Source organism: Acomys russatus, chromosome 12 (genome assembly GCF_903995435.1).
Source record: "Acomys russatus chromosome 12, mAcoRus1.1, whole genome shotgun sequence".
In the NCBI taxonomy this organism is placed as follows: Eukaryota; Metazoa; Chordata; class Mammalia; order Rodentia; family Muridae; genus Acomys; species Acomys russatus.
The window spans coordinates 4041122-4068903 of record NC_067148.1 but is presented as its reverse complement, the minus strand read 5'-3'; the positions used below and the strand labels follow the sequence as shown (position 1 = coordinate 4068903).

Sequence of the window (27782 nt, the reverse complement as noted above, 5' to 3'; positions counted from 1 at the left end):
CTTTGGGGATTACCTTAATTGCTAACCATTGTTAACAGCCCACTGTGGGCAGCACCATTCCTAAGCAATGGACTTTGATCTATGTAAGAAAGCTGAGCATAAGTTACCCTCCCTCATGGTTCCCGCCACACCTCTGCCTGTGGAGTGCGTGTTTGGAATGCTAAGCATGCCTATCTTCAAGCTCTGGCTTTGACTCCCCCCCAGCACTGGACAGGATCATGACACTGTAAGCTGAAAGGCCCCCTTTCCTCCCCTGAGTTGTATTTAGTCGGGGCATTTGTCACACCGACAGAAGTCAGAGCGCCAGTGCTCCCAACAGATACAACCATGGGGCTGTCCGGCTGCAGAATCCCCAGGCATACAGTATCCTGCAGCGGAAATCAGGGGTCACCACACCCTCTGCTTCCGGCACACCCCGAGCTTCCGCCACACCCCGAGCTTCCGCCACGCCCTGCTTCTACACATCTGCCTTTTGGGCTCTTTTTGCTCTTTCTTTCCTCTTCTGTGTCAAATTCTTTTCTTTCTCTTCGAAGATCAGCATTCTTTAGAAGAAATCAGAGCATTTTAGATGAAAAGCATAGCCCTTGTGAAACAACAGAAGCTCCTCATCGGGTATTGTGACAAGAAGATTGTTTGATAGTGACACGGGAGATGTCGCCCTCTAATGGAGAAGACATTTTCAGGCACTTAACTGCTCACTGGGTCATCCTGTGGCAGTCAGCTGTGGGCTTCATCAATCACACTCTCATTTTTTTTTTTTTTCCAGAATAAATTCTAAGTCTATATTTTTCCTTGGGAACAAGTTCCCCACCTTGAGTTTTCTGTTTCTTCAAGGAATTTTTTTTTTCGAGACAGAGTTTCTCCGTGTAGCTTTGACTGTCCTGGACTTGCTTTGTAGACCAGGCTGGCCTCAAACTCACCGAGATCGGCCTGTCTCTGCCTCCCAAGTGCTGGGATTAAAGGCGTGCGCCACCACCGCCCGGCTTCAAGAAAATTTTTAAATAAATTATGTCCATTGCTATTAAGTTAATATTCAGAAAATATAGATAGATTAAAAACAATAAAGTCTTCTAATCCAAAATAGTCTTAACCTTTTGTTTTTTTAATGTTCTACTAAGGATCAAATCCAGAGTTTCATGGATGTTAAATAAGCACTCTAGCACTGAGCTACATCCCTGTCTTCTCGGCAGCCACACTTGTACATACATACATACATACGTACATACAATACATACATACATACATACGTACATACATACATACGTACATACATACATACAATACATACATACATACAATACATACATACATATGTACATACGTACATACATACATACAATACATACATACATACATACGTACATACGGACATGCATACATACATACATACATACAATACATACATGTATGTATGTATAATTTAGGTTGGTTTTATTTTCTTTTTTTTTAACGTTTTTTCATACAGGATGTTCTGATTATAGTTTCATCTTCCCAAACTTCTACAATATCCTCCCTTCCTCCCCTCCTATCTAAACCCAACCCCTCTCTTTCCCTTCTTCTCTCCCTCCCTCCCTCCTTCCACCCCACCCCACCCCTGCACTTTGTGCTGCCGAGTGTCTCTGTATTTGTTCCCATCCGGTGCAGGAGGAATCTTCTCTGACGATGGCTGAGGAAGGCACTGATCTATGAGTCTAGCAGGATGTGTTTTTACTGCTACATTCCTTTAGCAGAACTGGGTAGCAGTATTTGGTTTCCTGCTAGGTCCCTCCTGCCTAGTCTCAGATTCTTGGTCATCCAAGCAGTGTCGGGATGGGTTCCATCTCACTGAGTGGGCTTAAGCCCAATCAGACATTTGCTGGTTACTCCCACAGCTTTGTGCTGTTGTTGACTTAGCACATTTTTCTGGCAGCCCATCATTGTAGATAAAGGGTTAGTGGTTAGGTGGGTGTTTACCCTTATCCTTTGGGAATAGCTGCATATCTTCCAGGACCACGAACACAAGCTAGCTCAGGGCAGGCAATAGCTCAACCTCTCTGTTCACTGTGTTCACTGAGTTATGCAAGTGTTGTCTTCAACAATAGAGCCTTACCATCAGTTTGTGGAAAGTAATCTTGGCAAAAGCTTAAGTTGTTTGGGGTTCCAATGGAGCCCTTTGGTCAACAACCTGATGAGATGTAACCCATCCCCATTCTTGGGTGCTTCACTTGGTGAAAAGAAATGTCCAAATAATGTCTCCCCCATTTTTTGGAGATTTCATTTAGATTGTCTTTACATGTGTATATATTTTAGGAAGCTTCTACTGTATTAGGTTTCCATACAACCCTTCAAACGGCCCTTAGTTTTAGCTGTCCCTCCCCTGTATTTCCTCTCTCATCCTTCTCCACCTTCTTCCTCCCCACTTGATCCTCCCTCCCCAAGCCCCACCTCATCCATCCATACCTCTCTATTCTATTTCCCCTTCCTAGGGATATCCATCCCTCCCACCTGGTAACTCTTCACACCCCCCCCCTCGTGGTTCTGTGAACTGCAGCCTGCTAACATCCACACGTAAGTGGATACCTACCGTATGTCTCTTTCTGGACCTGAGTTACCTCATTCAGAATGATTTTTTTTCTAGCTCTATCTACCTGTGAATTTAACGACTTCTTTCCTGTTGTGCATATGCTTACTTTGCTTCTTTTAATGTAATATGCATATGCATTTTTCTTTTAATTTAACCCATAGGTCATAATCATTTCTATAGTTTGATGGTTTTCTTTAATAAAAGTTAATTCATAAATGTTGAATGTTTGCTGTAACAATGCAAAGACATGAAAAGGCATGTGTGTGTGTGTGTGTGTGATGCTCCCTGCTTGGTGTAGTCAAGTTAACCTGGTTTGTAGCCATCCATTTTTCTGTGCCTTCAAAAAGTTTTATGCAAATACAGAAAGATTCTTACTTGTTATTCACAAAATTTGGCCTTGCTGTACATACATTATAAAAACAGTTTTTCTTACATGTTTTGTTTATTGTACAAGTTTTACTTTTTATAGTACAGAGTCTCACAAAAACACCATTGTTTAAAGATCTTGTACATTTTAAATTTTAAAATATTTTCAGGAGTTTTTGTCAAATTATTTACAGTGTGTTGGAAGGAGTTCCACGCCCATCAGCTGGAGGAAGGGCCAATTCTTGTGCTCTTGCTGGTATTGTCCACTATACCTCCTTTCTGGTTTTACCTTCTGATTGGCAGACAATTGTATCTGTTTCTCATTTCCATTCATACTTCCCCTACCACAGACGCACTCAGGCAACCCCAGATTCATGAGGCTAAGGGGGGATGGGGGTACATTCAAGGCCAGAGTAGCACACACAGCAAGACCCCGTCTCAAAAGCAAATGAAAAACGAGTAATATATTTAAAGCGTCTTGGTCCCAGTGTGTGACTATGCCGAACCTTGGTTAACTTCATGATACCAAGAATATTGTTTATACCAGTTATTAGAAACCACAGCAACTGCTACCCAAGTGCCTCATTTTGTATGTTTATCTATGTTTCCTCAGACTCGTTAAGCAAAATTGTTGTATTTATGAGCAATGACAACCATAGTCAGTGCCAGAGTCAGACATCTAGGTTAAATTCTAGACTTAGAACCTTTTTTTGAGACAGGGTTTCTCTGTGTAGCCTTGGCTATCATGCAGCTTACTCTGTGGACTAGGTTGGCCTCCAAGGGATCTGGCTGCCTCTAATTCTGGAGTGCCGAGATTAAAGGTGTGTCCTGCCACCACCCAACATGACTCAGAGCTTTTTAGTGATGTGACTAGATAAATTGGGCTTTCTTGCTGTTGCTTTGTTTTATTTGTTATGTGTGGTATATCCACGTATGTGTTTTGTGTGTGCCTTTGTGTGACGATGTACACACACATACATGCCGGTGCATGTGGAGGCTCAAAGTCAAAGTTGAGCTCCTTCTCCTGTCACCCCACCTCGAATCCAAGGTAGTGACTCACACTGAATCAGCTCCTGATTCAACAAGACTAGCTGGCTGCAGCACTCCAGAGATGCTTTGTCTTCCCCCCCCCCCCCGACCCCCAGCCTTGAGATTACAGGCCATGCCATGTACCCAACTTTTCCATCCATTTTCATGTCCTAACATGGCCCCCATGTTTGCACAATGGGCACTTTACCAACTGAGCCATCTGCTGGCCCCAAGTTGTTTAGTCTTCCTTTGACTTAGTATCTTCATGTGCAAAATGAACACTGATAATATATAATTCATAAGATTGCTAAGAAATTAAGCAATATAGAGAATGCTGTGGGAACAGCTCCAGGGGTGAAGTGCAGAACACACGTTTTGTTGGTACGATGAACATCTTTAAGACTCTCAGTGCATATATAGCAAGGTGTCTAAAGCAGAGTTTCAACCCTGAGGCATAGAAACAATAAACTCCAAAGCCATGGAACCCATGCCTCAAATCCCAGGACTCAAGAAGAAAAGGGGAAGGTCAGGACTCAAGTCCAGCCTTGACTACAAAGCAAATTTGGCCAATCTGGATTACAGGATACCCTATCCCTCCAAAAAGGAAAAATAAAACACAAATTCTAGAACCCTCAATCTCACCGTACACCAACGCTCATGAACAACAAGAGTTCTTGTTTCAGGAATTTAATCTGAGTAAATAAACCAAAACACAAAAAGTTAATGTTCGTGTTTACTAGTTGCAATAAATTTTCCACACTGAAGTTTGGCACCTGAACACAAAATTCCAAGAATGAAAGTTAAGACCAATCGACTCCACCTTGAATCAATCAGGCTGCCTACAGCAAGCAGGCCTGGAGCTTGGACAAATAGATCGATGATGGGGTCTTTAGCTTATCTATGCTGTAAGGCGCCATCCTTGAGAAGTAGAGGCATAGAACCTTCACTTTGAACTGAGCAACCTCCTCATTTGTTGCGCGCCATACTCTAAGAGGCCAGAAATTGCAATCATCAAGCAGAAATAGAAAGATGGAAGAGTTGGAGCAGGGAGCAAAACCTCTTTATGGGTCATGGCGGCCCATCTGCTACAGGCTTTGGGAAGGCAGCTGAGGCAGGCCTTACCTGTAAATGGCTGACATGGCAGAAAATCGGAGAGCTGCTAAGTCCTCAGTCAGTGATAGGGAGGCTTCTGCCGGACACATTGTTAATGGGGGACTCGGGTCAAGGACTCATCACATCCTGTAATTGCAGCACTTGGGAGACAGAGGCAGCAGGACTACAAAGTCCAAGGCCAGTGTCAGCTACATTGTTGCAGCAGAGGGGGGAGGGGAGGGACACAGACAGAAAGAGAGAGAAACAGAGAAGACAGAGTCAGAGAGAAAAAGACAGAAACAGAGACAGAGAGAGAAAAACAGAGAGACAAAAATATTATCAAGCTTATTGCGTGTAAAATCCCCTCATTACAAACCACTGCCTTCTCTCTCTCTCTCTCTCTCTCTCTCTCTCTCTCTCTCTCTCTCTCTCTCTCTCTCTCTCTGTGTGTGTGTGTGTGTGTGTGTGTGTGTATGTGTGTGTCTGTCTCTCTCTCTGTCTCTGTCTCTCTCTCTCCACAGTCTACCACATAAGAGCCGTTGTTGCTCTTTCAGAGGAGAGGAGTTTGTTCCCCAACACCCATGTTGTGCAGCTCACAGACACTTGAAACTCTAGATTCAGGGGACCTAACACCTTCTTTTAGCCTCCCCAGACACCTGCACACATGTACACACACACACACACACACACACACACACACACACACACACACACAAAACAAACAAACAAAATTAATCTCTAAAAAGTAGACTGTCTTCAAGAAAGCATGTAGCAATTGATCCTGAGTCATCCCGAGTCATTTAGTCTGTCACCAAGAAACATCATGGTTGCCCAGGCAGACGGTAGTTGTGTTAAGAGAACGGACTGGCTGACACCAATATATTGCTTTGCAGGTATACTTTAATAGTGAATAAGTAATTTGGCATTTTGCTTTACCCGACAGTCTTTCATGAGGTTTGTTGACTTGAGTGAGCCTCACTAGAACGGAACCACTCCCCGCTGGGATGGTGCCATGTGGTACCCTGCTGAGCTGAGGCCAGTGTCTCCAGAGACCCCCAGTGCTGGGGGTGGTCTCCAAAGCCCTCTGGGAGGCCAGCTGGCTGCCAGCTCTGCCTCTCTTTAGCACCATTTAAACTGAAACAAGCGGAACAGCAGGCTTTGAGGAGGGAGGACGGGAAATGGCCTCGAGGGACAGGGAAACGGGCTGTTCACAGAACAAGAAACCCAGCTTCTAATTGCAAGGCAGCTAATCGTGGAGCATCTAATTGAGAGGGAGCATCTGAACAAGGAGCAGAAATAACCCTGACTCCGTTCAGCTGAGCATGAGGCCCAGGCCTGGCCGTGAACAGCTCCTTTACCAACCAGAAGCAGCAGGGCTGCGTGCTGCACACAGGTGCCGGTGACGGGCGTGTGCACATTACCATGACAGGCAAACAGAACATCAGGAAAACACTTAATCTTCCTGCTTCTCCCCAGGAGGATTAATAACCAGAGGGAGAGGGGGAGTTGCATTCTTCTTCATTTGGAAATGAGCTACCACTAATGCCAAGCCCTTCAAGTTTATAGACCAAATACCTGCTCGCACTAAAACTGCCACATGTTATAAACCTCACCTAGGAAGTGAATCCATCACGTTCTCTCTCCCTTAAGAATGGTTTTTCCCTGGAGTACATAACCCATTACTGCATATCTTGTAGAAATCAAATGCAGACTCTATCTGCTACCACAGAACAAATCGGTCTTGTTGAAAAATGCACAAATCATGACATTTTGTTTTGCTTTTAGCTTTGAGGCTTTTTCTTTCTTTCTTTTTTTTTTTTTTTTTTTTTTTTTTTTTTTTACAGTTATTGTTTTCTTCTTTTTCCTTGGGTTTAGCCAGTGATCCTTAAGACATCACTGCCCACGGACTTAGCCAGGGGTGAGAAAGAGTTGGTACCCTTGCCTTGGCCTCCTGACTGGGCACCAAGGGTGGTACTAAAGCCAGCCTGGACCTCACAGAGGAGTAGGTGCTCACAGCTCCCTTTCATTTACCCTAAATCATTTTCTGACTCAGTTTCCCTCTCTTTCACACAGATTTTTGACAAAGGAACCATGCGTGCAGCATCACTGACACCACCTGTCACCAGGCTCACTGCTCTGTGGGGTCTGGCATTGTCGCTCCCCACTGTGCCCCAGGTCCAGCACTGGCTTCATTCTAAGATGCTTCTAACACACACTTGAGAAGGGACTCTACAGGGCTGAAAGAATGAGATATGTATATTTAAATAAGAGTTTTTAAAGGGATCTAATGGCTAGTTATAGTGCTAGAATTTAAGAAAATTAATTATTTTCAGAATGCCAACTAGACATCATGATAGGCAAGCCCTTGAACTAACATTCATTCTCACGCCTCGAATCACAGCAGGCATTCTGCAGTGACTGTGTGTCAGGGACGCTGCTGGTAAAACTCAGGTGCTTTTTGTATGAAATTTAAAAGCATCATGTAAGGATGATTAGCTCAGCTTTTCCTTATATTTTGGCCTTATCAACATCTAACCATATATTTGTCTTTTTTTTTTTTTTTAAGGTAAGTTGTGTATGAAAAATAATAGGAGCAAACAAAAGATGTATTTTCTCAAGGAAAATGTTTACATATGTAAAGACCAGTTTGGATTGCTGGAACTCGTGAATGCTTTAATTGAATAGGAACTGTGAGTGAGACAGCAGCATGATCCGATCGGGAAATGGCACCTTGGACAGCTTACTCTCCGAGGACGCACAGCTGCTCTGTTGATGCCCTGTGCTCAAGGATCTTGCTAGTAATGATGAAACGGACAGCATTTTAAAGACGGGCTTAATTCGGGCTGCTCCTACTGTGTCTTTGTACAGCCCGAGCATGGGCAATCATAGTCATTGCTTTCTGGTAAAGGTGGAGTCCTGAGAAGGCTTATCTTAGCTTCCTGGTTGGCAGAAGTGTAGAGAAACAAGAGTTTCCGCTGGAATCAAGCATGCCTCATGCCTGCCAAAGCCTTTGTTGACATGGAGAAATCTTGGAGAAATGTAGTTTTTCCTCTACTAACTTTTCTTCCATCATCACAAGGAGAGACCACAATGTTGAGCAGAGCCGACTACTAGAATTTCGGAAAACTTGCAGGGTGCACAGCAGAGTGCCAGAGCAAGCTAATTGGAGATAGCGTCTCACTGAAGACAAGCCATCCTCACTAACAATCATGGTTCTAGACCAGCGCATCACTAAGCTCATTTCAGCTCAGGGAGGAAAATGCAGTCTGTATAACAGATCTTTTAAAATATTTGTTTCCGAGGGAATTACTCAAAACCTATCTACTATACACGGTCTATGAGTTGTTTGCCATTTTAATGAAATAAAAACTCATGGTCAATGAATTTAGGATAATCCTCAAAGTAATTGTTTAAACACAAAGTAATAACAGGTCTTAAGTCTAGCTTCTTAGAAGTTTGAAGGCCATGAGCTAAAAACTTTAATCTATCTACTCAAACAGAAATGGAGTGACAAGGAATTTCTTTCCTGGAGTCTGGAATGTGATCACACCAATATGCAAGGGCCTTCTTGAGCTTCCTGCAGAATGTGCTGTGGTATTCACTTGGTATTAAGCCTTCAAAGCTTTTGCTTAATTTTAATTGCATGTATATATGTCTGGTGTGTGGTGTGTGTGTGTATGTATGTGTGTGTGTGGTATGGTGTATGTGTGTGTGGGTGCATGAATGTGTGTGTATGTGTGTGTGCTGTGGTGTGTATGTATGTGGTACACATGTGTGTATATGTGTGTATTTGTATGTTACGGTGTGTGTGTGTGGTGCATGTGTATTATGTGTGTGTTGTGGTATGTATGTGTGTATGTGTGTATGAATGTGTATGTGTATGTCTGTGTGTGTGTGTGTGTGTGTGTGTGTGTGTGTGTGTGTGTAGGTGCCCACCAAGGCCAGTGGTATCAGATCCCCTGGAGATGGAGCTCTTGGCATGAGAGCTGGGAACTGAACTCGGGTCCTCTGGCAGAGCACTCATCACACACTCGTAGCCGCTAAGCCATCTCTCCAGCCTCCAAGTGCCTTTTTTAGGTGCTAGGTTTGGTCTGTACTTAAACTTCTTTTCTCCCCTTCGTCTATCCTTTAAAACCTGGAAATAGAGGAACAGATCTTTTCAGGAACATTGTCCTGGGTTTTTCTCCCGACACCCGTCTTTGTTTAATTTTCACACATAGAACCTCAGGGTTTCACGAAGGAAAAGCAGACACCTCATTAAACAAAACCCCTGGTTTTACAGCCTACAGACTGGGCTCCGGTGTGAAGGACTAGCACCCCCAGGGAGCCCTTCACTCTCAACCGCCCACTACTCAAGGCAGCATCAGGTATACTGAGGTTCAGAAGCCCCTTGGCTCTCTCCTCCATGCATGTTGCATGAATTTTCCTAAGGAGCTCTGAACAAAGGTGTGCTCACTCCAGATAGAGCACCAACAGCAGACCAAAAGAACAGCTCTTCCCAAGTTGTAGGGAACCAGTGAGCTTACTCGGGTCACGTTTCGATAAAGGGTTCAATCCAGCAACCACATGGTGGCTCATAACCATCTATAATGAGATCTAGTGCCCTTTTCTGGCCTGCAGGTGTATATATAGCACTGTGTGTGTATGTGTGTGTGTGTATGTGTACATATATATATAATTTTAAAAAGGCCACTGAAGCCTATGCAATGACTCACAAAAGCTGCACCCCCGAGATCCCCACACATCTCCATAGCAAGTCTTTACTGCTTATATGGCTTTGGGGGTGCAAAAGCTTGTGAACCTTATAATTTTCAGGAATCTCCTGAGTCTTGCAAGTTTCATTTTCTTCCCAGGCCTTGTATGTTTTCCTATCTTTCTGGGACTGATGAGCCTTCTTCTTCCACTAAGGAGAAAATAACTTAATGGGATGGGAACTGCTACACAGCAGTGTCTTACTTTGAAGATGAAACTATAATTTGGGTCAGAAGGCTTTCTTCCAGCTAACTACCACACTGGTCCATTTAAAACATTGGTAAACACCTAATATGTCAACGTAAAGTCAAATCTCCTTTCCTTGACTATTAAGGTTTCCTTTTTGTGTATTTCAACCCTGCACAAAGACCCCCCTCTCTCTGAGGCACCCCTGTCTTTCCCTCTCACACACCTGAGTGGATTCAGTGTTAGCCAGCTCCCCTTGTCGTAATCGCTTAGACCATGTCAAGAGCATTTGTTTTCAGTTTAAATCTATCTTCTCTATAAGGCTTTGGAAAAGGACCTGTACTCCCTAAGATTCTTCTCAATAAACCCTAAATGACTACATCTTCTTTTGGACATTAACAAGCCTAGAGGGCACAATACGTACAGATCATTCATAACAGATGATACTGGTGTCTGCAGCACAGGAGTCTTGTCAGGAACCCCATAGTGTTCTTGGTTCTCTGTAGAAGATAAATCGCTGTGTTTTACCATAGTCCCAGAGCACAGATGCACCATTATCTTCATTTCAAAAGGCGGCCATTTTCAGTAAGGGATGTGTCTTTAAGCTCAAGAAATTTAAACAACGTGGCCCCATGTTATTCAGGCAGTAGATGGGGCAGAATTTGAACCTAGGAAGTCTGGCCTTAGGAGCCACATTTTTGGAGATAGGGAACAACACAGAATGCTATAGGGACTAGGAATCAAATAAAATCTAGTGTCTTAGATATGCTGGGCAAATGTTCTACCATGGGGATTTATCCTCAACCCTGGAACCACATTCTAACAGCAAAACTATGCTGCCCTGCGTGTGTGTGTGTGTGTGTGTGTGTGTGTGTGTGTGTGTGTGTGTGTGTGTGTGTTACAGGACAGGATGGTGCACTACTCTATGTATCAGGAGCAGAGGTGGTGGTATAGGCACTCGGGCATCATGGAAGAAGATACAGCACTTAGTATGACCTGGATAGTTTTTCACTTTAGCTAAAAGTATCTTCAGTTCTACCAGCTGAAGAATCCAGTTCTGTTGTTTTGTTTGTCTCTTTGGTTTGTTTGTTTGGTTGGTTTGTTTGTTTGTTTGTTGAAGGTTCTCACTACATAGTGCTAACTGAACTCACTATGTAGATGAGGCTGGCCTCAACCGCACAGAAATCTGCCTGCTTCTGTGCTTGGGACTAAAGACATGTACCTCTACACCCAGCAAGGACCATTTTTTACACTATAAAGAACAGTGAATTAGGTCATAGTTTTAAAACCTTAACCACCTTCTCCTTTTTAGTGAGAGAAAGAGACGTATTTTAAAGCAAACCAGTGTCTCTGTATCAGTTTGGGATCACCATACAGACGAGCTCCTAAGTCTATTAGAAGACCTTATTTTCTAAATCTTGCCAGAACACTAGTGTTTCCCTCACTTTGAGCCCCACTTGGCTTCATGCCAATTATTCTGCTTCAAACTAAGTTGTGGATTATTTTGGTACTCAAGGTTGACATAGAAATAATAGTCTTTTGCTTTTTTCACATTTGGAGCGTGGGTGTGGGGAAATGTTCATGTGTTACCATGTGTGGGAGGTCAGAGGACATTGTTCAAGAGTCAGTTCTCTCTTTCTATCACATGGGCTTGGGGACTGAAATCAAACCATCAGGCTTGGCAGTAAGTGTCTTTACCAACCGGGCCATCTTCCTAGGCCAGGAATAATACTTTTAAACACAATCCCAGAAGGCACTGCTGTAACAAAAGTGAATGATTGTGAAAAAGATTTGTGGTTGGTATTACCAAAAGAATGGCGGGATGTTCCTTTTTACTGAAAATAGCTAAAAGGCCCACATAAGCCACAATTGAATCGCATTATCTTTTTTGTTAAAAAATATTAATATATAAGATTTAAAAATTGAGCTGAGTATGGTGGTGGGGGTAGAGGCAGGAAGATATCTGTGAGTTCAAAGCTAGTCTGGTCTATACAAGTTCTAGGACAGCTGGGGCTACATTGTGAGACCCTGCCTCAATCCAGTCACCTCAGAAAGAAAGAAAGCTGACCATTTGAGGCTGCTGGCTTAACCTTTAACCCCAGCACTCCAGGGACTGGGAGAGGAGACTTGCTGTGAGTTTGCAGCCAGCCTGAGGTACTTAGTGAGTTCTAGCCTGGACTACAGAAAGAGAATCTGTCCAAAATACCAACTTATCATAATAATTATATGAAAGTTTAACTGAAATAATTTCAACAGAAATTACACAATGTAGTTAATATAGCTGACACACAATGGCTTGTTACCAATTTAAAAAAAAAAAAAGAAATTACTAAGATGAGTTAAGAGGGAAATTAAAAGAACATATTCCTTGAGAAATTTCAGTGAAGGTAGAGTAACATTCAGACCCACAAACCTTTGGCAAATACCCTCCCTAGACAGTGCTTTCTGAAATCATTAAGGATGTGTTGTATCAAAACACAAAGCAAATCCAATTAAAGAAGAAGCGTGAGGCTTAACAAATAAGGAAAGCAGCCAAGCAGCGCAACAAAGAAGGCGTGTGGGGGCAGGCATGGGACAAGGCCACACAGTCACAGTGCACTGCTCAGCAGTCTGTTCAAGGGGCATCATATTAGAGTGCATGGCAAGCGAGGGGTGGGACCAATCACCTACCAGGAAGTAATTTAAGGGAGAGAAGGAAGTACAGAATGGCAAAAGTTACGACAGGAAGTGCATGAGACACGGCCATACTGCATATAGAGTCAGGAAGCAGCCACAGGAGAATGCTACTGTTTAACTGTTTATTTTATTTTATTTTATTTGTTCGGTCCTGGATTTCAGCACCTGGATGGTGCTGCCCACCCTTAGGGTAGCTCTTCCTTCCTCTTTTAAACCTCTCTAGAAACACCCTCACAGACATGCCTAAGGTGTGTCACCTAGGGGACTCCAAATTCGGCGAAGATTAGCCATCACAGCCATCATATTTTTCTAATAATAAGGTAAGGGAACATAAATATACATGTGCATTATGTATTATATGTAATAAAGTTAGGGAACACAACCATTCATATACAATAATTATAATAAGTTAAGGGAACAGAACTTCCCCCTCCCCGACATACACAGATGCAAATACACCAAGCTGTCTCTGACTTTGAGCATGAAAGAGATAAGCATCCATTTGACCTTTGCATGTCTTTTTGACCTTACAAAGCCAGAGGGTTGTCTATACAGGAAGACCTTTCAGTAGGATGAAGCACATCTCTCGGTTGATAGCAAATCCCCCTCAATCATATCACAACTACCCTTTTCAAAGTTGTGGGGCACAATGCAAATAATCATCCTTGGTAAGAGTGAACCAAAGATCAGGGTGGGAAAGGGAGGGGAGGGAAACCGCAAAAAGATAACTGCATTTCTCTCAGTGGGGTGAAGAGGAATTTTGAATGAGAGGTGCATGTGTCCTTTAGATACAAAGGAACAAGTATAGAGGAAGATTTCACTAATAAATATTCCTACTGACACTTCATGTGACATAAAACCTGCCACTTCAGGTTCATATCATATAAGGAGAAACACTATTCCCTTCCTAGTTTAAGACTCCTCTGATTCCAAGAAACTGCCCTTCAGTACCCTTGCAGTTTGAGTTAGAGAGTACTCATGCCTCTTGTATCTCATGACCATCAGCCCTGGGACCTGAGACGGGCCTGAAACAATAGTAGCATCCTCTCATCAAAGTTCTGCTATTTTGCCTGCGGCAGCCATCTTGCAGTAACTCGCCAAAATGACAAACAGGAAGGGAAAGAGGAGGGCACTGGCTGTGTGTTCTCTAGGCCTTTTAGGAAACATGGAGTTCTTCCTTTGGCTTCATACATGCGAATCTACAAAGAGGGTGCTATTGTAGACATCGAGGGAATGGGCACAGTTCAAAAAGGGATGCCCGTAAGTGTTACCACAGCAAAACCGGAAGAGTCCTCAACGTCACCCAGCGTGCTGTGGACGTCATTGTGAACAAGCGGGTTAAGGGCAAGATTCTCGCCAAGACAATCAATGTGCACTCTAAGAGCAGGGACAGCTTTCTGAAGCGCGTGAAGGAGAAGGACCAGAAGAAGACGGAAGCCGAGGAGAAGGGCACCTGGGTCCAGTTGGAGCACCAGCCTGCGCCACGCAGAGAAGCTCGCTGTGTGAGGACTAAGGGGGAGGAGCCTGAGATGCTGGAACCCGTTCCGTTCGAATTCATGGCCTGATGTACAAAAAGAAATACAGGACCTAGAATGTAAAGTGTTTTTCTTTAAAAAAAAAAAAAAAAAAAAAAAAATGCTATTTTTGCTAGCTAATGCTCCAACACACACACACACACACACACACACACACACACACACACACACTGTGATGCAACTCCCGTCTATCCTTCAAAGCACATTTCAGCCGGTGCCTGATACCCAAAGCAGGCTGCTGTGATGCAGTGATGTCTGCAGGCGGATCCAGCCCCTGTGGTCCCGCGAGCATCATACCCTACTTCTGCTACTTGCCTGCCTGGGACTTCAGGCAAGTTCTCAAACCTGTTACAACTATAGCTCCCCCACTCTACGGCGAAGGCCTCAGTACTCAACGCCCACAGCCTTGTCAATGAGCTAAGGACATAATACAGGAGATGCTTAGGGGTCTGGAAATGTTATAATGTCTTTTCCTTCTATAGATTAAATATGTTGCATTTACTATGAAGTATTAACAGTTACGCTGTTTTTTTTTCCCCCTCCGTTTAGCATCTGTGGTTGTCAGTGGAATCTTTGATATGCTGAGTGCTGCCTAAGGAGCCCACTTTTCTATGACCAGAACCCTAACCAAAGGAAAACCATCTTCCCGCACCATCACCTGGGCTGGACCACAAACTGGATTGCTGCTGCCACCCAGTGGCCCCGAGAGGATATGCGGCACCATTTCCTAGAAGCTTGTTGAGCTGAGCTCTAAGAAGTTAGTAAGAACCATTACAGAGAGCCTGGTGAGGACAAGAAGCCTTTCTTTTCCGACCATCACTATCTGGAGAGGCATACCTGCTGGTTTGTGTCTGTCATTGCCTTGTAGATCAAGGCCCAACACTGAACGTAAGTGAAAATATAAACTTGGCAAAGGAAGACTCTAAACACTTATGTATACTGTGACTCCTGTTTTCCTCCTTCACACAGTCTTGCTTTCCCTGGTGTTGATGATAATGTATTCTATTCCTCCTGACATTAAAAGATGGGGGTGGGGATTCTGATGAAATAAGTCAGTCAGCCTAGGAGATAGTATCTAGTGTTCACTAATTGGCATTAGACTAAGGTGGCACCAGTGCCCTGAGTTCCTACAAAAGCAAGTAAAACCTACCCCAACACAAACAGTCATATCCTAGAAGCAAAAGATGTCTGACCAATAGCTGCCAACTAACACTTCTAGCATTCAAATATGGCCCCATAACAGCCCTGTAAACACCTTCTCCTTCGCCGTGGGCAGGGGCCTCATAGCATCTCAGTCCGGTGCTACCCAACTCATGAACTCCTATTTGCCCAAATAAACTCTCTAGTATTTTAATATTTACCCTTTGGCACAAATAAAGTTTAACATAATTTCTCCCCCTGATTGCATTTGCCGTTGATTTATTTTTCTTTTTTTAATAGAGGATCTCTGTGCACATGAAGCAAGTCACGAGCACCCCCTACACTCGAGTCCTTTGGACTGCTGAGAAGGCAAATGCTGTAGCAGCTGCTCAAAGCGTGTTCTTTGTGCCCAGTGCACCCTGGCTGTTATCTCATGATATTTGTATGTGTATAAGACCATACACCCCGCCTTCCTTAGGGGATAGCACTCAATCTGCAATTAGAGGTGACGTTTTAGGATGTGGGACTCAAATACTGTGAATACAGGAATCACCTAGAGAGCTGGCAAAATAGAGACAGATTCCACTTCTGAGTCTGGAGAAGGCGTGGGAATGACAGATTTAATGTGGGGCATGGCTGTTCCTAATGGGGTTTGTTATCACACTTGAAGGGTCTGTTTGAAGCAAAGGGTTTTGCATATGAGACTCACCTGGGGGGACTTTTGAGTATTACTCTGACTCCCTTGATCTGGGGCCCCTCTAAAGACCCAAGTGAGTTCTGCAGTGGGCGGGATTAAAAATGCAGTGGATTTCTAAGTTGGCTCTCTGCTGGCAGCATTAAAAGATGCCAATGTCTGCAGGGTTATGCTGCAGACAATGCTTCCTTGGTCTGGGGTGCTGCAGGGGCACGGAGAGATCTAAGTGCCAGGGTGGAGACAATCTGAGCTACACACAGGCCTGTCGATACCTCCAGAATGGAGTCGGGTGAGGCTGACAGGTGGAAGGCTGTGTTTATTGCTGGTGCATTGATTCTGACAGAGGTGGGAGCGCTGAAGTAGAGAAGGCATCTTGTCCCCTTGTGAATTCCTATTTGTGCAAATAGGCTCTCTAATATTTTAATATGTCCTAGCTTACCCTTTAGCACAGCTATAATTTAATGTGACTTCTCTCCCTGTTTGCATTTTTCACTTGCTTTGTTTTTCTTTTTGAATGGAGGAGTTCTGTGCACCTGATACAAAGCGCAGACATTCCCCACAAGGGTATATGCAGCTAACCCTTTGTACTGCTTAAAGGTTTTTTTTTCCCCTTGCATAATAATCAGTCTGCACTGCCTGGTGTTTCTAGAATCAGAGCTCTTGTTCTCAGTCACACGTACAAATGAAGACAATGACAAATGCGCCAAAGGTGGGAGAGGACCCACCAGCCCATCATGTGAAGGAGACTCTCTGTGCTGGCACCGCGGCCCCATGTCTGTGCTGCAGCCCCTGGGGCATTCCCTGTGACATTCCACACAAAGGCTTTACTGTATCTTCATTGGCTTCCCTGGCAGAAGACATCTTCTTCATCTCTCTGGACAATGATACTTTGGCAACAATTGACCAGAGAACCAAAAAACCAGCCTCGCTTAGACTCCCAGTGATGAGGTCGCCATCCAAAGTGCACTTTCTGCTGTCAGCTCCGTGAATTGAGTCCCACAAACCCTGGCTTGGGGCTGGCGACAGTGTCAGCCTCCAGCTCTGACTTCCCGAAGAAGTTAACAGCTTATTTTTTTTAACCATCCTTCCTAATGACCTCTCCGGATGGCGAACAGATTACTTTTTGTTTTTTAACTTGATCGGGTGTTAGAATGAGCACTGTTAACATTCACCGAAGGTGCGATTTGGCAACACACCAGCAGAGGCAGTTTAATTTACAGCATATGTGGCTGCAGGCAAGTTAGCTAATGAGGGAGACTAAAGATTTAGAGTTAAATATTAAATTTATCTTAGTCTTTATTTCTTGCTGTTCCAACCAATAAAAAAAAAAAAATGCCTCTAGGGTATTCTATCTAGCTTTATGTACAGCCAGAAAGACATTTAACTCGACATGATGCACAGAGTGGTGACAGTGTTTGCTGCCTTTTTGTCTTAGTTGGGTGGTATAACCTCTGTTGGTTGGGATTGTGATTTACCAGCAGTTCACAGCTATGGTTGCTTAGCCTGGGTTTTTCTTTACAGGATAATAGCTGCCTTTTTCCCTGAGGATTAGACAGGAAGCCCTGGGTAAGTGGACCAGCAAGAATCTGGAGGAGGACAGTATGATAAGCTTTTTCTTGCTCTAGGCTGGTATTTATTAAACTCAAGTTTATGGCAGACTGATATGTCTCTGTGAAGTCATGAAAAATGTTAGAAAGGTATTCCCTTCCTTCTTATGCACTGGGCCACAAAGGCACCAAGGCATTAATATTCCGGCGGGACAAACATGCATAAAGGTGCTCAATGAACTAAAGGTAAAAATCACCCTCTTCCCTTCTGTATCCTTCCTCCTTCCCCTGGCTCTGCAGACGCAGCCATGCTCTGAAAACCTCCTGTTTGCGGTTGGGTTTCTTGTGTGTTTATCATTGGAGACAGCGTTTCATGTCACCTATGAACACTTGATCCTCCTGTCTCCACCTCCCTACCAAGTGCCGAGATCATGCGTGTGTGGTACCCACTTCCCCGACCCTGGCTTATCGAACACCCTTAACTTAGCTCATTATCACACTGCAATCTGCACGTTCATAGGTTCTGCCCTTCTCCTGCCTTGTTCTCCGTCATCCTTTCTGTGTATTCTACCTGTGTACACTGAGTGTGCATCTCTCCTGGACGTCCAGTTCACCACACTGCTACATCCCTGCTCAGCCTGGTAGCACACACCAGTAACCCCAGCACTTGGGAGACAGAAGTAAAGCCATAACCTTGAAATTTCAACCAAATTTAGCGTGTCACTCTGCCAGTTCCTTTAATAGTGAAAATGATGCTCAAAGCCAGCCCTTCTGCCTTTGTTTCCACTTTCTGCTTCTGTGGGTTGTGATTTCTCATTTGGGCTATTTCTATGACTTTGTGAGGGGCAGGGTGGTCTTCTCTATTTGTGTCCCATGAGCTTTTAAAATCTCATTTGGGGTGAAGAGATGGCTTTGTGGGTAAAATGCTTGTCACAAAACCCTGATGATCTGACTTTGAGTGACAGAACCCACACTGAAAGGCCAGATGCAGTGGCATGCACTTGTAATCGCAGCTCTCCTAAATCTGCAAGGCAAGACAGGGGACCTGGCTGCAAGCTCCCAGGCAGCTAGGCTGGGGTACTCTGCAACAGAAACAAGAAAATCCTTCCTCAGCAAGGAGAAAGGCAGGAGCCAACTCCTAAGAATTGTCCTCTTACATCCATATGCACACTGTGGCACACACACGCCTGCACTCACTCCCACACATAATGAAATCCTTTTGTTTCGGTTACTATAATCTGAAAATATTAAAGTGAAAAATAAAAATTCATGCTTTAAATAACTCTTATTCCATATTTTCTACTTGTTCTAGTTTATTACTTGTTTTTGTTAGTCTCTTAATGGGCTTAAATTATACACTAAAGTTCCTTTAGGTATGTATAGGAACAATACATTTTAGGCCTGTGCCATAAGGCACTGTAATCAGAGCAGAGCATACACAGGGTACTCCCCCGAGGGTTACACTGCTTAGAGGCTGCAGAGTGGCTCAGCATTGAAAAGCACTTGCTCCTCTCAAAAAGGACTCAGGTTCTGTTCCCAGCACCCACATGGTGGCTCATAACTGTCTGCAGCTCCAGTTCCAGGGGATCCAATGCCGTCTTCCAGCCTCCACAGGTACCAGGCAGACCTGTGACACACACACATACATTCAGGCAGATGCTCAAGCGCATAAAATCCAAATACATCTCTCTTAAAAAAAAAAAAAGATTATACTACCTAATTGTGTTGGAGACATCTCAGTCTGTGTAAGTACACTCTGCAGTGGTCTTGCCACGATGAGGTTGCCTAGCAACACATTCCAGGAAGTATCCCCAGTGTCATTAGGTATACATAGCTATATCTACAGAGCTGAATATACCCCAGTGTTTCAGGCACCTACTGTGAGTCTTGGAATGTAGCCCCCACAGTAAGGCCAGCTGCTGTGTACAACCAGATAAAGCACGCATAGGAAGGGAGATGGGTGGGGCTGGAGAGATGGCTCAGTGGTTAAGCACACTGGCAGCCCTCCCGGATGACCCAAGTTCAAATCCCAGCAGCCACATGGCAAAACACAACTGTCTGTAACTCCAGTTGCAGGGGATCTGACACCCTCACACAGACACACATGGAGGCAGAACACCAATGTAAATAAAAATTTAGAATACAAGAGTTCCTAAAGAAGGGTGATTGGCAAGCACATGAAGTGCACAGTAGTGTGTGCAATGCTACAGCTGTCGAGGGCCCCACCTCTGCCGCGACAGAGACTGTCCAGGGAAAGGCTGGACCCTCTGCCCATCGCACTTTCCATACGTCTCAACTACACCATTTATCTCTTTATGTACTTTCTGTTTACCTTACTCCACATTGGTAAGTTGAGCCCTCCAGGAAGACCTGGTGTTCGTATCCTTCGCTTTCCAGTGCTTAGCAGAGTTCCTGCCACGTGAAAAGTAACTGTGGCTCCTTGATGATGGATGGTCTCTGTTTTAGGCTCTGTGAGCCATATGATATCTACAGCCATCAACTCAATAACGCAAATGTGGTCATGGCCAACATGAGAGGGAAGGTGTGTTCCATCAGCACTTTACTGATGGGCCTGGGGTTCATATAATCTTCATGTTTTAAAAGAATTCGTTTCTATTTTTCCAAGCACTTAAAAGGTAAAAGAAAAAAAAAAAAAAAGCAAAACACATCACTAGGAGGGAGAAAAACAGGAGGTGTAGATTGATCTGAGCCCTCGGAGTCACCCCAACCCCACCCCCACCCCAACCCAACGCACCCCACTCTACCCCAACCCTCAGCACAGACACTGACATTGCCTGACATGTGAAAACACCTGCAGATATGGGGTTACGGGTGCAGCTCACCCCCTGGAATATTTCCCACTTCAACCAGCAGACCTGCAGGGAGCTGAAGTGAAGAGCCTGAGGAGACACTCCATTCAACAGCATAAAGCACCCCGGCAAGTCTCACAGAAATACAGCTTCACATTTTCCTAGTCACTGACAAAGTTATCAGCTAATCTCTCAAGAGAGGCCCTGACGGTCTATGAATAGAGTTGCTATTTAAAAGTGTGGATGGCGAACAGACAGTGAGTGGTTACCTGAGAACCATTCGGGGCAGCGGCATTCAGGAAAAGTGCAAGATCCATCAAAGGGCCTGTACCCCCAGTGCAGTCTGAGTGCCAGACAGCTTCTGAACGGCCACAAATAAAGGGTTGAAATTCCCAAAGCCAAGCTCCCAAGCATAGCGTCAGCGTAATGGGGTTGTAGTCCTGAAAACAGGTCAGGGGGAAGACACCTGCCCTTTAGATGGCCATAAATAGCTCGGAAGCCTTGGGCTCCTGCTTCTTTTAACCTACAAGTGTTTCTGGGCTGAGATTGCTACATAAAACTTGTCTTTCCTATTGAAAACAGGCATTAGCTGTGTATTCAGTATATCTCGGACGTCACTGAGAGGATTTGCCAGACCTCAGACCAAGAAAAGGAAAAGCTTTGCAGTAACCCTCTGGCATCTGTGGGCATGCATCCACTGCCCTCACACTCACTACAGTCCAGAAACGCAGAAGAGAGTGAATGCTGACTCAATTTTAGGACTTAGTAGACAGTGTGCCAGCCCCAGCTAACAGCTATTAGCTATAGGGGGAGTCTAGGACTCGGCGTGCCCTCTTGTAACTTGAAATGGTTAGAATGGGTCGGGAGTTTCTATCCTGCTTTACAAGGGACTCAAATAAAGTCTACCCTGTTGTAGACTGATTTGTAACAGCTCTCCACAGTGCTTGAGTATAAAAAGAACACAAAATCACTGTGGTGGTCAACCTGACACAATGTGGAATCACCATGGAAACCAGACTCTGGGTTTGTGTTGTGGTTTGAATAGGAATGGGGCCCCCTAGACTCGTGCATTTGAATGCTTGGCCTACAGGGAGTTGTACTTTTAGAAGGTATAGCCTTGGTGGAGGAAGTGTGTCACTGTGGGGGTGGGCTTTGAGGTCTTTGATGGCTAAGATACCTCCAGTGTCACAGTGTCCTTCTGCCACCTGTGGATCAAGATGTAGCCCTCTCAGCTCCTTCTCCAGCACCATGTCTGCCTGCGTGCCGCCATGCATTCCACCATGATGATAACAGACAAAACCTCTGAAACTGTAAGCCAGCCCCAGTTAGATATTTTTCTTTGTGAGAGTTGCCATGGTCGTGGTGTCTCTCCACAGCAATAAAACCATAACTAAAGACAATTCGTGAGGAAGTTTCTAGACTGGGTTAGTTGAGGTGAAAGAGCCCCTTAAATGAGAGTAGCACCATTCCATGGGCTGGGACCTCAGGCTGAATAGCAAGAAGAAAGCTAGCAGTATGGCTAGCTAGCTGCCTCCAAGCTCCTGCTGCTGTGATCTCCCTACCACAACCTCAAACAGTATGGAGAGGTAGGGCCATTGCAGTAATAAGGCTGGCCATCCGATTCTTAGGCTTCAGAGAAACATGGAAAAATTTGTATTCTTGGACCAGAAGCACACTGGCATGTTTCAGGAAGGGCTTCCTGGGCCATTATGGTGGCATTCTGGGAGAGTGGAATTCTGAGAGAAGTGTGGCCAGTAAAGACGCAGTTCATGATGTTTTTGAAGGAAGCAGGAACTCCATCAGGAACTAGGCTAATGGGAACACCTGTTCTTTCCTTGTAAACATGGGCTGCACTCTGCCCATGTCCTGAGAATCTGAGTGTAGCTACATTTAAAAGTACTGAGCAGAAGACTACTCGGCAGATGAAGTTCCTAAGCTTATCCAAGTCCACAGTGAGAGAGAGAAACAGGCCACGTAGAAAGATTTGAAAAATAAACACTTTGTCAAGGAAAGGGGCAGTGGATGCGTTCGAAGTTACAGATGAGGGAAGTTTAACAGTAGCTGTGCTCCCTAAACTGATTAGTGCCATTAAAGAGCAACCTGGCAGTCTTCACTGAGACAACAGGAAAAGTATCCTGAGGGCATGCCCCACCCATGGAACACTCTTTCTTGTGAAAATGCAAACTCTTTTAAAGGAGAAAGCCTAAACTAAGAATGCCACTGAAGGGACCCCTGCCCCCCCATTCACCCATTCACCCCCACTCCACCCCACCCCCATCCTCGCCCACCCAGCAACTGCCTAGGGAATGTTCTCCAGGACCATGGCTTGTGCCAAGGCAATAGTCTGAGGAGGCCAGGCTCTGTCCTAAGCTAGTGGCATACCTTGGCAGCAATGTTTACATTATACTAGTTTTGCAGACATCAAAGATACAAGACTGAATGGGACATGGAATTTTGTACTGTGGGTCCAGAGAGCCACCGTGGCCGTGTCAGAGCCCTTGCAAGGAGACCGACCTCAAGAGACGTTTTCACGAAACTGCGAGGATAAAGCCTAAGTTGCAAGGGTGATCCCAAGATGTTGAGATGCCAGGACTGTGGGTCATCTGCTGCAGGCATGAGGTGGAAGAAGTCCAGGAGGAAGGCTATGTCTGCTGTAAGCAGCAGAGCTGGGGAGGTGAAGCTAGCCAAGCGGGAGGCCAGATGATTCCAGCAGGAGCCTGGGACAGGGAAGAGCAAGGTTGAAGGGAAGAGCACTGCACCGTTTGTGGGGTAGAGTGAGATCTCAGATACATACGAACAGCAAGTACACCTTTGGAGGCTGGACCAAACAGATGAGATCCGAAGAAGACTCTCTGGAGCCTGAGGAGAACTAGAATAGAAGCCATGTTTTCTTTTCTTTTTAAAATTTATTTATATATTAATTCATTCATATTACATCTCAATGGTTATCCCATCCCTTGTATCCTCCCATTCCTCCCTCCCTCCCACTTTCACCCTATTCCCCTCCCCTATGACTGTGACTGAGGGGGACTTCCTCCCCCTATATATGATCCTAGGGTATCAAGTCTCTTCTTGGTAGCCTGCTATCCTTCCTCTGAGTGCCACCAGGCCTCCCCATCAAGGGGACGTGGTCAAATATGGGTCACTAGAGTTTGTGTGAAAGTCAGTCCCTACTTTCCACTCAACTGTGGAGAATGTCCTGTCCATCGGCTAGATCGGGGTAGGGGTTCGATGTTTACTGCATGTATTGTCCTTGGCTGGTGCCATAGTTTGAGCAGGAACCCTGGGCCCAGATCTGCCTGTCATAATGTTCTACTTGTAGGTTTCGAGGACTCTCTAGGTCCTTCTATTTCCCCATTCTCCCATACTTCCCTCACCTAGAGTCCTAATAGGATGTTGTCATATCTATCCCATTTTCCTGGTAGGTGAAGACTTTCATGGGACATGTCCCTTGGGCTAGTGCCTAGTTATAAGTGAGTATATACCATTTGAGTCTTTCTGCTTCTGGGTTAACTCACTCATTGTGATCATTTCTAGTTCAATCCATTTGTCCAAGAAGCCACGTTTTCAAAGCTGACAAGAGTAGCAGCTCATGAAGAACACTCTCTGAGACTTGGGAAAGCACCACTAAGGTGCTACAGTGCTGGAGCAGGTGGCAGTCACAAGAGCATTACCCTAAAGATTGAGATAGCGGTCCATGCATAGAGAAACCTGGGCCAAAGCCAACCAAGAACATGCAGAAAGGCTCTTATGCTGTACATGAAACATCTCTTGTCTGGTATGAGATGATCACGTTCAGGAAGTCGGTAAGTAGATTACGGGACTAAGTGGTACACGCCCAACAGGAACACCTTCCACACAGGGCTACCCAACTCAGACTGTAGATGTGATTATACCAGATTCATCCAAACAACAGACCCTCGGACGGCCCTACAGCCCTTATTTTTATGTCTGTCACTATGGTGGCTCACAACATGAAGAGAGAAGAGTGTTAGTGTGAAGCCTGGTCTAAAAGCACAGCGCAGTGATGAACACTGGCGTCCCAAGGAGACCTTGTTAAAAACCCAGCTCTCTGGACCCCCCCACCCCACAGCGTCTGCTTCACACAGTGGGAGGGGACTCTAGCGCTTGCACAAACTCCTGAGGGGCAGTGAGACACTGCTGCTCCCTACCTCAGTCTGAGAGCTGACACAGAGGGAAGGAAATGCAAAGATGGCCTCATCCAGCACACTACAAGACAGGAGGGAAAACACAACCTTTCCCTAAATGGCTTCAAATAGGTTTGAAAATAGCAACATCTGGCTGGGCTCTTTAAGAAAAAAAGCAGGGTGGGGGCAGGTGGAAAAAGGAGGAGAAAGAATGTGGGTGCTTTCTTATTTTGGCAGAAGAAATATTATTCAAAGAAAAGTGAGGGGTTCCGGCACCTTGTGTGCTTGGCTGAGGGTGAGGACTTCAGCAACTCTCTAACAGAAGCCTTCAAGTTACCCTTAAGAGTCAGGATTCCTAGGCAAGAGCCATGCCTCCCTCCCTCCCTCCCTCCCTCCTCTCTCCCTCCTCCCTCTCTGCCTCCCTCCCTTCCTCCTTCAGTGAGCAAGCCCTAAGGCACACACAGCCTGTTTCCTGGCGACATCCATGACACCTGTGCAGGTAATAAAGCTGAAGTGGGGGAATCAACCAAACCTCACCGACATAAAACCTGTGATAAAAGGTGCAATTATTCACTGTTTATTTATCAAGTACAAAGCAGTGAGCTGAGTGTTCACATCATCGCCTCACTCAATGTTCAGTCACCTTCCTATAAGCTGCACTGCTACATTTATTTTACAGATAAGAAACCTGGTGCGTGGTCAGGCTGAATATCCTGTCCAAGGTTACAACGCAAGAAGGAGTTTAGACTGTAAGTGCCCCTTGTTTTTTCCTCCTAGAGAGGGGGAGGTTTTACCTAGAAAATAAGCCGAGAAAGGAAGAAACAAAAGATGTCCCCTGAGAGCCTGGCGGTGGTGGCGCATGCCTTTAATCCCAGCACTCGGGAGGCAGAAGCAGGAGGATCACTGTGAGTTCGAGGCCAGCCTGGTCTACAGAGCGAGTCTAGGACAGCCAAGGCTACACAGAGAGACCCTGTCTCAAAAAAAAAAAAAAAAAAAAGATGACCCCTGAGAAGGGTGTAAGTGGTGCCATCACTCTAACCCCATCATCATCATCGATGGGATCAGATCTTACAGCCCTAAGCTGACCTATTTTCAGCTCAATCTTATGAGTTAGAAATCCCTTTGGCACACATCCCTCCTAAAACATATTGCCCAGCCACTGAGGCTGTGTGTGGACCAAGTCTATTTCACCCCACAGTGCTGAGGTGGACAGAGAACTCATCAATGGCTGCCAGTCCCGTGTGGGCAGAGCTGGAGCAGTGTCCCCTGTGGACAGGGCTGAAGCAGTGTCCCCTGTGGACAGGGCTGGAGCAGTGTCCCCTGTGGGCAGGGGCTGGAGCAGTGTCCCCTGTGGACAGGGCTGGAGCAGTGTCCCCTGTGGGCAGGGCTGAAGCAGTGTCCTCTGTGGGCAGAGTTGGAGCAGTGTCCCCTGTGGGCAGGGGCTGGAGCAGTGTCCCCTGTGGGCAGGGCTGGAGCAGTGTCCCCTGTGGGCAGGGGCTGGAGCAGTGTCAGTGGCTGTTGGGAGACTGGAGAGGCAGGCAGACATCACAAGGAAAGCCTACAGCATGGGCTTAAGGAGCTTTGATCTGTTTGTAAAGCTGGTAAAAGCTGCCCTATGGGAAGCCAAGTTCAATACTGTAAGGAGCATTTTCTAGAGAGCGAAATCCCTCCTGGGTATATATCTGCATGAGGTGGAAAACTGCTAAACATCTTAGGGAGAAAAGACCTGAGTATGACAGCTTGACCAAGACTCACACTGATACTACAAGCTAGGGTTAAAACAAGTGACTTCAACCTCTACAACTACCTCAAGCATTGTCACTTTGACAACTGGCTGACTTTTGTCTTCTCTAGACCACTGGATTACTTTTAACAAAAACACACACACACACACACACACACACACACACTCACAGGCTCATGCATACATACACACTCACACATTCACATGCATACACACTCACACACTCATGCATACATACACACTCATACACACACTCATGCATATATACACACTCATACACATACTCTTACACACTCACATACACACTCACATACACATTATACACACTTATACACTCATGCGTATATATACACACACCCTAGAGTAGTGGTTCTCAACCTTCCTAATGCTGTGCAGTTCCTCATGTTGTGGTGACCTCCAGCCATAAAATTATTTTCATTGCTACTTCGTAACTATAATTTTGTTGCTGTTATGAATGTGTAATGTAAATCTCTGTGTTTTTCCCATGGTCTTTAGGCCACCCCTGTGAAAGGGTCATTTGACTCCCTGAAGGGATTTCTTCCCATAGGCTGAGAAACACTGCTCTACAAAGTTGACTTCCTCCAGCCCCTTTTTGGTAATAGAAAGTGAGCTAGAAATGCATGCCACCCTGTTACAGTTCACTGCTTTGTCCTCACAACCTCCCCTCCTGCTACTGGCTCTTCTCAGGGCGCCATCTCCTGGACAACAGTGGGAAATCCCTGAAGAGCTGTGAGGAAGAACAGACCACAACTTCGCTAGCCAATCACAGTAACTGTGCACCAAGCATGGTGCCCTCCCCAAAAGCTACATGTCAAACAAAGATGCACTATGCATCAGACTCAGGCTCCCAGGTCACAGGGATGTCATGTGACCTCAGAGAAGGAATGCTGACCACTAAGATCAGTTAAAAGCAGTAGGAAGTCCATGCAGAACAAAAAATCTGTTTGGCAGTGGATATTCTGCTTTTAAACACCTGCCACAATTTTTTAAAGACATTGAAAGTTCAATTCTGAACTTCATATGGAAAAACAAAAAACCCAGAATAGCTAAAACAATCTTGTACAATAAAAGGTGCTTCGGAGGAATCTCCATACCTGATCTCAAACTGTACTATAAAGCAATAGTAATTAAAACAGCATGGTACTGGCACAGCAACAGGCTGGTTGATCAGTGGAATCGAATCAAAGACCCAGAAATAAACCACACACATATGGTCACTTGATTTTTGACAAAGAAGCCAAATCCATTCAATGGAAAAAGGATAGCATCTTCAACAAATGGTGCTGGTCTAACTGGATGTCTATGTGTAAAAAAATGCAACTGGACCCATATTTGTCACCTTACACAAAACTCAAATCCAAGTGGATTAAAGACCTCAACATAAAACCAGAGACACTAAGTCACTTAGAAGAAAAAGTGGGGAGGAGCCTGGAACATATTGGCACAGGAGACAACTTCCTGAACAGAACACCAACAGCC

General features: G+C 45.1%; 1 pseudogene; it reads left to right on the top strand.

Annotated features, from left to right (window-relative positions):
* The window catches only part of LOC127196665 (60S ribosomal protein L21-like), a 102353-nt pseudogene extending 88124 nt beyond the window's left edge, over window positions 1–14229 (top strand).
* Window positions 14230–27782: the final 13553 nt, after the last annotated feature.